Source organism: Aquarana catesbeiana, linkage group LG12 (genome assembly GCF_042186555.1).
Source record: "Aquarana catesbeiana isolate 2022-GZ linkage group LG12, ASM4218655v1, whole genome shotgun sequence".
NCBI lineage: Eukaryota > Metazoa > Chordata > Amphibia > Anura > Ranidae > Aquarana > Aquarana catesbeiana.
In genome coordinates, this window is record NC_133335.1 from 194,571,428 (window position 1) to 194,582,178 (window position 10,751).

The following is a 10,751-nucleotide window of genomic DNA, read 5'->3' on the forward strand; positions in this document are numbered from 1 at the left end:
GGTATTTGACACCAGCCAACAGGGTGATGAAGACAGGGAGCACTGGTAAGGAAAATATCCGATTTTGGCGGTTTAGGAGGGGGCGTAAGGCTGGCCATACACTATACAATCCACCTGTACAATTTTCCTTTATATTTACAAAAAACATATAATATGAGGTCAAACCTAAACACTTTCAATTTGTACTCAATCAGGCAAGCACTTGCACTACATACAAGGCCATCTTTAAGGCAGAGGAAAAGAGTGAGCTGCCCTGGGCCCCATCATTGTTGTGGGGCCCTTAGCAGCTGCCTCATACTTGCCAACTATCCCAGTTTAAAATCCCGTGTTCCTTGAAGTTTTAGTCCCGCGCTGTGTGAGATCATCTGGGCTGGACGGCTTAAGTAGGCAGGACTGACAAGCAGGATATCATCAACAGGTGAGTCGCTGTGGAGAGATAGGTGCTGGCAATTAGCTGACAGCTGAGCGGCCAGCTCAGAGAAGGAAGGGCTGAGCCCAGCCCTGACAGTACCCCCTCCTCCACGACCCCTCCCCCTCGGAGGACCACCGGGCTTGATGGGAAAACGTCTATGGAAATCACGGAGGAGGACAGGGGCATGTACGTCCGAGGATGAGACCCAAGAGCGTTCCTCCGGACCGTACCCCTTCCAATGCACGAGGTACTGTATGCGCCCACGGAACCTACGGGAGTCAACAATGGATTGTACTTCATACTACTTATGGTTCTCAACCTGTATAGGGTGAGGACGTGGCACTGAGGTGGTAACGCGATTGCAGACCAAAGGTTTCAATAAGGAGACATGAAACACATTTGAGATGTGCATACTAGGAGGAAGGTCCCAGGCGTAAGCCACTGGGTTAATCCTGCGAAGGATACGGAAAGGCCCAATAAAACGAGGTGCGAACTTTAAAGAAGAAACACAAAGTCGGAGGTTGCGAGACGACAGCCAGATTCTGTCCCCAACCTGGTAGGAAGGTGCAGGCAGGCGTCTGCGGTCAGCATGGAGCCTGTACCTATCGTTAGCATGTTGCAAAGCTTCCTGAACTTGTGCCCAAGTGGATCGAAGACCATGGAGATGCTCCTCTACTCTGCGGAACAAACGAGTCAGGCAACATGGAAGGTTGGAAACCATAATTCGCCATAAACGGGGGCAATCGGGAAGCAGAATTCAAGGCACTGTTGTGAGCAAACTCTGCCCACGGTAATAGGTCTGACCAGTTGTTATGATGGTCAGAAATATAGCAACGTAGGAATTGCTCCAAGGACTGATTGGCTCATTCTGTGGCCCCATTAGACTGCGGGTAATACGCAGAGGAGAAAGCAAGCTTTATTCCCAACTGTGGACAAAAGGCCCACTAGAACTGGGAGACAAACTGACTACCTCTGTCCGAGACAATCACCCTGAGTAGCCCATGTAAGCGAAAGATCTCCCGAGCAAAAATGTAAGCCAGTCCCTTAGAAGTGGGCAGCTTCTTAAGTGGAATACAATGACACATCTTTGAGAACTGGTCAACCACCATAAGGATAACAGTGTTGCCTTGGGAGTTGGGTAACTCCACAATGAAATCCATAGACAGGTGGGTCCAGGGCCTCTCCATTGGGTATGGGTTGTAGGAGGCCCACTGGAAGGTGTTGTGGAGTCTTACTCTGAGCACACACAGAACAGACAGCTACAAAGGCAGTTACATTAGCCCATAGACTAGGCCACCAGAATTGTTGGGAAATGGCCCAAATGAGTTGATTCTTCCCAGGGTGGCCAGCTGCCTTGGGAGAATGGTAAGTCTGGAGCATGGCAGAGCGGAGACTCTCTGGGACAAAGCAGCAGTCACAAGGTTTCTCAGGGGGAGCATGAACCTGAGCAGCAATAATTTTGTCACCCAAAGGAGAAGTAAGACTGGTGCGAACCGTAGCCAGAATGCGATCAGGAGGAATCACAGGAACCGGAACAGACTCCAACTTGGAAGTGGAGGAAAATTGTTGTGACAAGGCGTCAGCCCTTACATTCTTAGTACCGGGTAAGAATGAGACAATGTAATTAAAACTCAACAAGAAAAGAGCCCATCGCACCCTTCTGGGAGAGAGGAGCTTAGCCTCAGACAAGAATGTGAGATTCTTATGGTCAGTAAGAATGAGAACCGGCACAGTGGTACCTTCAAGGAGATGTCTCCATTCTTTCAGGTCTAAAATGATCGCCAACAGCTCTCTGTCACCAATCTCGTAATTGCACTCTGCAGGTGATAATTTCTTGGAAAAGTAGCCACGCTGATGCATAGCACTCTCAGAGTTAGGACGTTGAGACAGAAGGGCGCCAACTCCAGTCTCAGAAGCATCAACTTCTAGGATAAAAGGCAATGTAGGATCAGGATGTGCCAACAAAGGAGCAGAAACAAAGGCAGTCTTGAGACTCTCAAAGGCCTTAATGGACTCCGGAGACCAACTCTGTGGGTTACCATCCTTTCTGGTCATATCAGTCAGGGGCTTGACCAGAGATGAGAAGTTACGAATAAACTTCCGATAATAGTTGGCAAAGCCCAGGAAACGCTGCAGAGGATGTAAACCCACGGGTCGAGGTCACTGTAGGACTGAGGAAAGTTTCTCTGGGTCCATCGAAATACCAGCAGTGGAAATCACATAGCCCAGGAATTTAACCCGTTAACGATGGAACTCGCACTTCTCCAGTTTACAATAGAGATTGTTTTCTCTTAGTTTCTGAAGCACACGACAGACATCTGTGTGGTGGCTCTCCAGGGACATGGAAAATATGAGAATATCATTGAGATAAACCACCACACATAACTGCAACAAATCTTTGAGGACATCATTAATAAATTCCTGGAAAACTGCCAGGGCGTTACAAAGGCCAAAAGACATTACGAGGTACTCATAATGGCCTGTTCTGGTATTAAACGCAGATTTCCACCTCCTTAATTTGCACGAGATTGTATGCCCCTCTCAAATCAAGCTTCTCGAACTCCCTTGAGGTGGTCAAATAACTCTGTAATCAATAGAATCGGGTAGGCATTCTTAATTGTGAAACAATTGAGACCCCTATAATCAATACAAGGTTTCAGTTCACCGCTCTTCTTCACAAAGAAGAAACCAGCAGGAGATGAGGATTTGCGGATGAAACCTTGAGAAAGTGCGTCTGCAACATACTCCTCCATGGTCTTATCCTCTAAGACCAACAAAGGGTAAACCTGGCCATGAGGGAGTATGGCACCAGGTTGAAGGTCAATTGCACAATCATAAGGCCTGTGTGGAGGTAAAAGGCTTGATCTTTGTCAAAGACATCGCTAAAATCACGGTACTCCTCCGGCAGGGAGGAGAGTGAAGAGGTGCACAGGACCTTGGCTACCTTCTGGAAGCATGTCTCACTGCATTGTGGTGACCAGGAGAAACCAGCACGGAGCTAATCAAAAGAGGGGTTGTGCCTCCGTAACCAAGGATAACCAATAACCAGCGGAAACCTAGATGAGGAAACAAGTTGGAATTGGATTATCTCATGGTGAAGAGCCCCTACGGCCATGGACAACGGAACCGTCTCATGAGTCACATGGGCAGGCTGTAGAGGTCTCCCGTCAAGAGCCTCAATGGCAAGTGGAGTGTCACGCAGCTGCAGCAGAATCAAGTGCTGCGATACAAAGGCAGCATCAATGAACATGCCTGCAACCCCAGAGTCGATTAGAGCCTGTATCTCGATGGACGACTCAGCCCAAGAAAGGGTGACCGAAACCAGGGGCTTATCCTTCTGGATAACTGGGGATGAAATGCCACCTAAGGTCTGTCCATGACCCCAAGGTTTGTGCGTTCCCTGGACGGGTAAGACAAGACTTCAAAAAAGTGACCTGCCTGGCCACAATAAAGGCACAATCTCTCCCTCCTAAAAGCTCTCTCATCCGCAGAGAGACGCGTGAAACCCAAGTGCATGGGTTCATCTTCACTGACCGACTTGGTACCAGGAGGCATGGGAGGTGAGGGAGGCATGGGTGGGACTGCAAAACTCGGAGGCAAACGTACAGGAGGCTGGAGTCAATGAGGATGGCAAACGTGATCAACCTCTCCAGCTCAGTGGGTATATCTCGGGCTGCTATCTCATCCTTGATAGAATCCGAGAGACCATGAGAAAAAGCAGCCACGAGGGCCTCATTGTTCCAAGCAACCTCTGCTGCAAGAGTACGGAATTCAATGGCATAGCCGGCAACAGTTCTCGTACTCTGTTTGATGGACATGAGGCACTTGGCAGCAGAAGCGGAGCATGCGGGAATGTCAAATACCCTTTTAAAGGAGGCCACAAAGTCAGGGTAACTCAAGACAACAGGTTTTTGCGTCTCCCATAGAGGGTTTTCCCGGGCCAAGGCTCTCTCAGAAAGCAAAGATATCACGAAACTTACTTTGCTTCTGTCAGTGGGAAACGCCTGGGGCAGCATCTCAAAGTAAATCTCAACCTGGTTGAGATACCCTCTGCATTGAACTGGATCGCCCCCAAATCGATGGGGAAGCGGAGTGGAAACAGACATAGCTCTTAAAGAGGTAATACTCGAGGCGGGAGTCTACACAGAGACTGGCGCAGCAGCAGGGACGGCCTGTAACTCAGGTTGTACCGGAGCAGCCACAGTGGGAGTTTCCAGGTGAGCCGTGCAACTCAGGAGCGTTTGTAACGCTATGTAAAACTGATCCATGCGGTGATCTTGCTCATCCAATCTGGCAAAAATATTACCACAAGTGGATTGACTGTATCTTCAATTAATTCATGGCCTTCGCCTACTATCAGGAACCATGAATCAGACCGAGACAGAAATATAGTTAAATCACACTTGTTTACTAATAATAATAATAAGGTAAACAGAGTAAGCGTAGTCAAAACAAGCCAGAGTTCAGTAACCGGATTGGGTAGTCAGCCGAGTCATCCAGTGTCAGAGAGTCAGAGATAAACGTAGTAGTACAGGAAGCAGGATCAGGTGCCAGAAGGAACGTCAGCCGAGCAAGTCTTCAACAGGAACGCAGGGGAAAGTCTCTGTGATGTTGACAAAGGCGAAGGCAGAGATCAAGTGAGCTGGACGACTTTAAGTAGGCAGGACGGACGAGCAGAATCAACAACAGCTTAGTAACTGTGGAGAGAGATGGGAGCTGGCAATTAGCCGACAGCTGAGCGGCCAGCTCAGAGAAGTAAGGGCTGAGCCCAGCCCTGACAGGAGGACATCCTTAATAAATTCCTGGTAAACTGTCGGGGCGTTACAAAGGCCAAAAGGCATTACGAGGTACTCATAATGGCCTGTTCTGGTATTAAACACTGCGTTTCCACCCAGGGCCAGAGATGAGCGTAGTAGAACAGCAAGCAGGATATGGAGCCAGAAGGAATGTCAGCCAAGCAAGTCTTTAACAGGAACACAGGAGAGCGTATCTAGAGATGTGACCAAAGCGAAGGCAGAGATCATCTGGGCTGGACGGCTAAAGTAGGCAGGACTGAAGAGCAGGCTATCATCAACAGGTGAATCACTGTGGAGAGATAGGAGCTGGCAATTAGCCGACAGCTGAGCGGCCAGCTTAGAGAAGGAAGGGCTGAGCCCAACCCTGACAGTTACTAATGCTGCTTAGCTCTGCATGTTTACATGTAAATAGCATGCATTGGTATGTGAATATTGGCGGCATTAATATGTAAATAGCCTCGGATCGGCGGCATTGATATGTGAATAGAAGCGGCATTCATATGTATATCACCCCCCCCCCCCCCATCGCTTCTGGTGAATGCTGCCCACTGGAGAGGTAAAGGGGCATGCTTGTAAGTCTTGCCTAAAACTGTGGTCATTAAGCCTAACATCAGCCAGTTGTGCAAAGGTAAGCAAATTGGAGATGGAACCCTTTTTCAAAGTAACAAGGTGCACAGTGAATTTTGGTGCATGTGAATACGCACATCTCAGCAGATGCGTGAGGGTGTCATTAACAATTAATGGAACTGCTGTGTATCTGCTAAAGGGCAGCAAGTTTCCGTGGTGCCAGGAAAGCGATGTTGCATGCATTCCCGACACGCACAAATGTGAACGCAGGCTAAATGTCTCAGTTACATTGGTAGTCAGTGTAAATCTTCTCATTACATTAGGGCTTGGTGCAATCCTTTCATTCACACTAGTGGCCATTGTGAAGGTCCCCCTTACATTAGTGGTCAGTGTAAATCCCCATTACACTGGTGGCCAGTGTAGAAACTCCTCTTTATATTGGCAATCGGTAAAAAATCCAAACTTGCATTTGTGGTCAGTTTTGAATCCTCACTTACATTAGTGGTCCATGTGGAAGCCCCCTTTGAATTGGTGGTGAATGTAAATCCCCCCTTACATTGGTGGCCAGTGTAGAGATCCCCCTTTATTGGTTGTTGATGTGAAATCCCCCATTACATTGGTTATCAGTGTAAATTCTTCATTACTTTGGTAATCAGTGTACATTTCCCTTTTCATTAGTGGTAAGTGCAGAATTGCCCTTACACTGGTGGTCAGTGTAAATCCCCCTTTACATCATTAAACATTGTAAACCCCTCTAACATTGGTGGTCAGTGTAGAAGTGTCGCCTTACATTGGTGGTCAGTACAAATCTCCTCGACAATGGTGGCCAGTGTAAATTCCCCCTTACAGGGAAGTCATTGTATATTCCCCCTTACACTGGTGGTGGTGTAAATCAGGGGTGTCCAAACTTTTTTCAAAGAGGGCCAGATTTGATGAAGTGAACATGCGTGAGGGCCGACCATTTTGCCTGACATTCTTTGAACCATTAAAATTAAATTCAAATTAAGTAATACATTGCCCAACAAGAATTCTCTTGCCTTTTTGACTGTGTGTGGTGAAGAGTCTAATGCCGCGTACACACGGTCAGACTTTTCGTCTACAAAAGTCCGACGGACGCCGTCGGACTAAAGCTGGCTGACAATCCGATCGTGTGTGGGCTTCCCTGGACTTTTAGCGGACTTTCAGTGGACTTTTCCAGCTGCAAATCTGACGGACTTTAGATTTGAAACATGCTTAAAATCTTTACGTCGTAACTACGCCGGACCCAGAAATCCGCTCGTCTGTATGCTAGTCCGACGGACAAAAACCCACGCTAGGGCAGCTATTGGCTACTGGCTATCAACTTCCTTATTTTAGTCCGGTGTACGTCATCACGTACAAATCCGTCGGACTTTTGTGTGATCGTATGTAGGCAAGTCGTTCGTAAGAAAGTCTGCCGCAAGTCCGCTAAAAGTCCGCCAAAAGTCCGTCGAAAGTCCGTCGGACAGGCTGTCGGACTTTTGTAGACGAAAAGTCCAACCGTGTGTACGCGGCATAAGGATGAGCTCGGGCGTGTTATTTGGATATACCGTATTTATTGGCGTATAACACACACAGGCGTATAACACACACCTTCACTTTAAGAGGGAAGTTTCAGGAAAAAACTTAAATTTTAAATAAAGAACTGTGAAGCAAAATAAGGGTCAGTGTCCATCAATGTAGCCTAATCAGTGTCCATCTGCAGCCTCACTATTGACATGAATGCAGCCTCACCATTGCCATGAATGCTGCCTCACCTTTGACATGAATGCAGCCTCGCCATTGCCATGAATGCAGCCTCACCATTGCCATAAATGCGGCCTCTGAATGCAGCCTCACCATTGACATGAATGCAGCCTCACAAGTGCCATGAATGCAGCCTCACCATTGCCATCGGTGCAGCCTGATCCATGCCCATCTACATTCTCGGAGTGGACAGGGAAGGGAGCGGGACGGGAGCCAACAGATTACATACAGGAGACAGGACTCTGTGCAGGCCAGTCAAGTTCGTCCACCCAAAACTCGTTCATCCAGGTCTTTATAGGCCTTGCTTTGTGCACTGGTCCAAATCATTTGGTGGAGGGGGGATTATGGTGTGGGGTTGTTTTTCAGGGGTTGGGCTTGGCCCCTTAGTTCCACTGAAGGGAACTCTTAAGGCGTCAGCCTACCAAAACATTTTGGATAATTTCCACACTCCCAACTTTGTGGGATGACCCCCCCCCCCCCTGTTCCAACATGACTGTACACCAGTTTGGGGGGGGGGACTTGACTGGCCTGCATAGAGTCCTGACCTCAAGCCGATAAAACACCTTTGGGATGAATTTGAGTGGAGACTGCGAGCCAGGCCTTTTCATCCAACTTCAGCGCCTGATCCCACAAATCCTCTTCGGGAAGAAATTATACGAGAACCCCCTAACGGGGCTTTAAAGCAGCCAATAAAATACAGTATTGATAGTTGAAAAAATTCAGTTTTATTGGTACAAAAAATATATAAGTAACATATTATAAAAATCACTGAGGATAGATACTGACTATTCGAGTCAAGACATGATCTGAATGTGACATACCATTACAGTGAACAAAGCATACAATTAAACCAGGTGCTAGGCACAATGCATTAAATGGCGACCAAGGTTATCTTAAAAGTTAAATTCTTAAAAGAGGTAGCAACAGATATTGCCTGTGATACCATACATGTATGTGGAACAACAGAAGTTGTATACGTGAATCCTGACGCGTTTCGACCCTTCCCGGGTCCTCTTCAGAGGATGGTTGCCCACTGTGAAAAGGTCAACATGTGTCAGACATAGCATCAAATCCAGCAGTACCAAACTTATGTATGTGCACCATCTACTAAAGTTGCCTAGATCATATAGTTACCTATTACAGAAATTATGACGTTTCCGCGTGCAGTTTAAGCATTGTAGGTTATTGTATTTTTAGGTGGTGCAGTTTCTCTTTAGTTCCCCTGTCTCCCCCGTGTCGGAACAGCTCCCAGGAGAGCGGGCGGTGGGCCAGGTGTGTCTTGCGAGGGATCACATCTATCAACCCCATATAGGAGGGGGAAGTAGAGGAGGGGGGGGCAACGAACAACCAGAAAAGCACCTGAAAGGGTATACGTTATTGCTAGAAGTAGAAAAATATTGAGTATTAAATACTGAAGAGCGAGGGGTCACTTGGTTAATCCACACAAATTGGGAAATTTCCCAGCTATGGAGATTTATAGAGATGTTGGATAGTAGGTACATGGGTGTGCAGAGGGCATAGCTAAAGGAAGGGGAGAAAGAGGAGGAAAAGATATAAGGAAGAGGATAGGGAAGGGGAAAGACAGAAAGAGGAAACGAAGGAATGAGGGGGAAAGTGAGAAGAAGTGAAGGAAAAGAAGTGACCCAACGCGGTGTGTGTGGAAATAGGACGAGTGGAGGATAGCAAATGCCCTGCTGCCAATCAATCCCCCTGTACCGTAGAAAGTATATGCAAAGAGCAATAGGTAAAGGTGCCGACAAACCACCAGTGAATGGACGAAGAGAGATGAGGGGGGGGGGGGGGAGAGGGAAGGGGAAAACCAACCAAAATGGATTGGAGTGGTGGAATAAATAGAAAAGGGAAGGGGAAAGAAAGAGGGGGAGAAAGAGGGAACGGGGAAGGGTGGGAAAGGGAGGGGTGACCAAGGGAAAAGCGGAGAAAGGGAACGGAAAAAGGGGAGGGGGAGGGAAAAAAAGGGGAGGGAAAGGGGGAAGAGACGGGAAAAGAGGGGAAGGTGCTGCGGCGTGGGGGGGAAAAAGGAGGGGGGGAAAGGAAAAACGGGAAGGAGAGGAAGGGGAAAGGGAGGAAAAAAGAAAAAAAAAAAAAAGGAGGTGGAAAGTGGGGTTGGGGGTGATGGGGGGGGGAGGGTGGGCAGAGAGGGTGGAGAAGTAAAAGTGGAGTGAAAAGCAGGGTGTGGGGCAGAGAGGGACGGGGGGGGGGGAGGGAGGGGAAGTGAAAGAAGTAGGGGAAGTGCGAGTGAGGTGAAAAGCAGGGTGTGGGACATAGATGGACGGGGGGGGGGGGGGAACATGTGGGGGCTGGAGTGAAAAAAACCATGTGACGCAAATGTGCACAATGCAATGAACAAAAAGTGAAGGTGACAAACAGTGTGAAAAAATACAAAGGAGGTGTCGGAACTGATTACCTAATTCAACTGAACTGAATGGAAGAACTGAAATATTCTGGATGCTGAAAAATTAAGATATAAATGAATCTGACAGGGTCAGCAATGGTTTAAAAGAACCAAGTCATTAGAAAGATATCACATTCATTCCATATGTGCTTACCAGTGTTTGCTGTCAGTCTGTGTGACCTGTCTCCAGTTTAGGAAGGAATCCAATGAGTGTCCCCTGGCAGTTCCCATATTTATAGGGAGTGCCAATTGGCTAACTCCCTTCAGGTGTCCGTGTGCCCTGCGTCCCTCCTCCTCCTCCTCCATCGGGGGAAACGAGCAGCACCGCTGTGCACCCTAGTGTGGTCCCCCCGGCGTTCCAGAAAGGAAGAGACCTTCGGGCGTCCCCGTCGCTTCCGCCGCAGCTGCGCAGGTGCCGCTACGTCACGCGCACGCGCCCTAGGGCGCGCGCTTGTGAGTGCGGCATCCGGAAGGGATCCGGGAAGCCGCTGGCAGGGAGAGAGGTGTCCCACCCAGGTGAAGCCACCTAGTGAGCGTATTAGGAGACGCGGGGCCCCAGCGTCTCCTCTCTCACCCTGCCAGGAAGACACAAAAAGGCGCACCCCCGCCCCCAGAGGAGAGACACAGGCACTGGAGGAGACAATGGGGAACATAGAGCCATACTGCCCAGAGTGTGCTATTCTGCAGGAATAATAGTGATAATGATAAGGCATGGCACAAACCATTTATATAACTTGTTCAATGGTGCTAAACATATAGTCTGTCTGCCTTGGGCTGATTGCTAGCTGGCCATCTTAAG

At 48.4% G+C, this 10,751-nt stretch overlaps 1 long non-coding RNA gene across 2 annotated transcripts; it reads right to left on the reverse strand.

The window, feature by feature from the left end:
* Window positions 1-8,241: 8,241 nt before the first annotated feature.
* LOC141113311 (uncharacterized) lies at window positions 8,242-10,464 on the reverse strand. Of its 2 annotated transcripts, none has more exons than XR_012236762.1 (4): window positions 10,107-10,464; window positions 9,965-10,008; window positions 8,674-8,919; window positions 8,242-8,572 (listed from the first exon to the last, which is right to left on the reverse strand). It is a non-coding gene; the product is annotated as an uncharacterized lncRNA (long non-coding RNA). The 2 variants fall into 2 exon arrangements; XR_012236761.1 differs by having other exon boundaries at window positions 8,674-8,898; window positions 10,107-10,462.
* Between the last annotated feature and the right edge of the window lie 287 nt (window positions 10,465-10,751).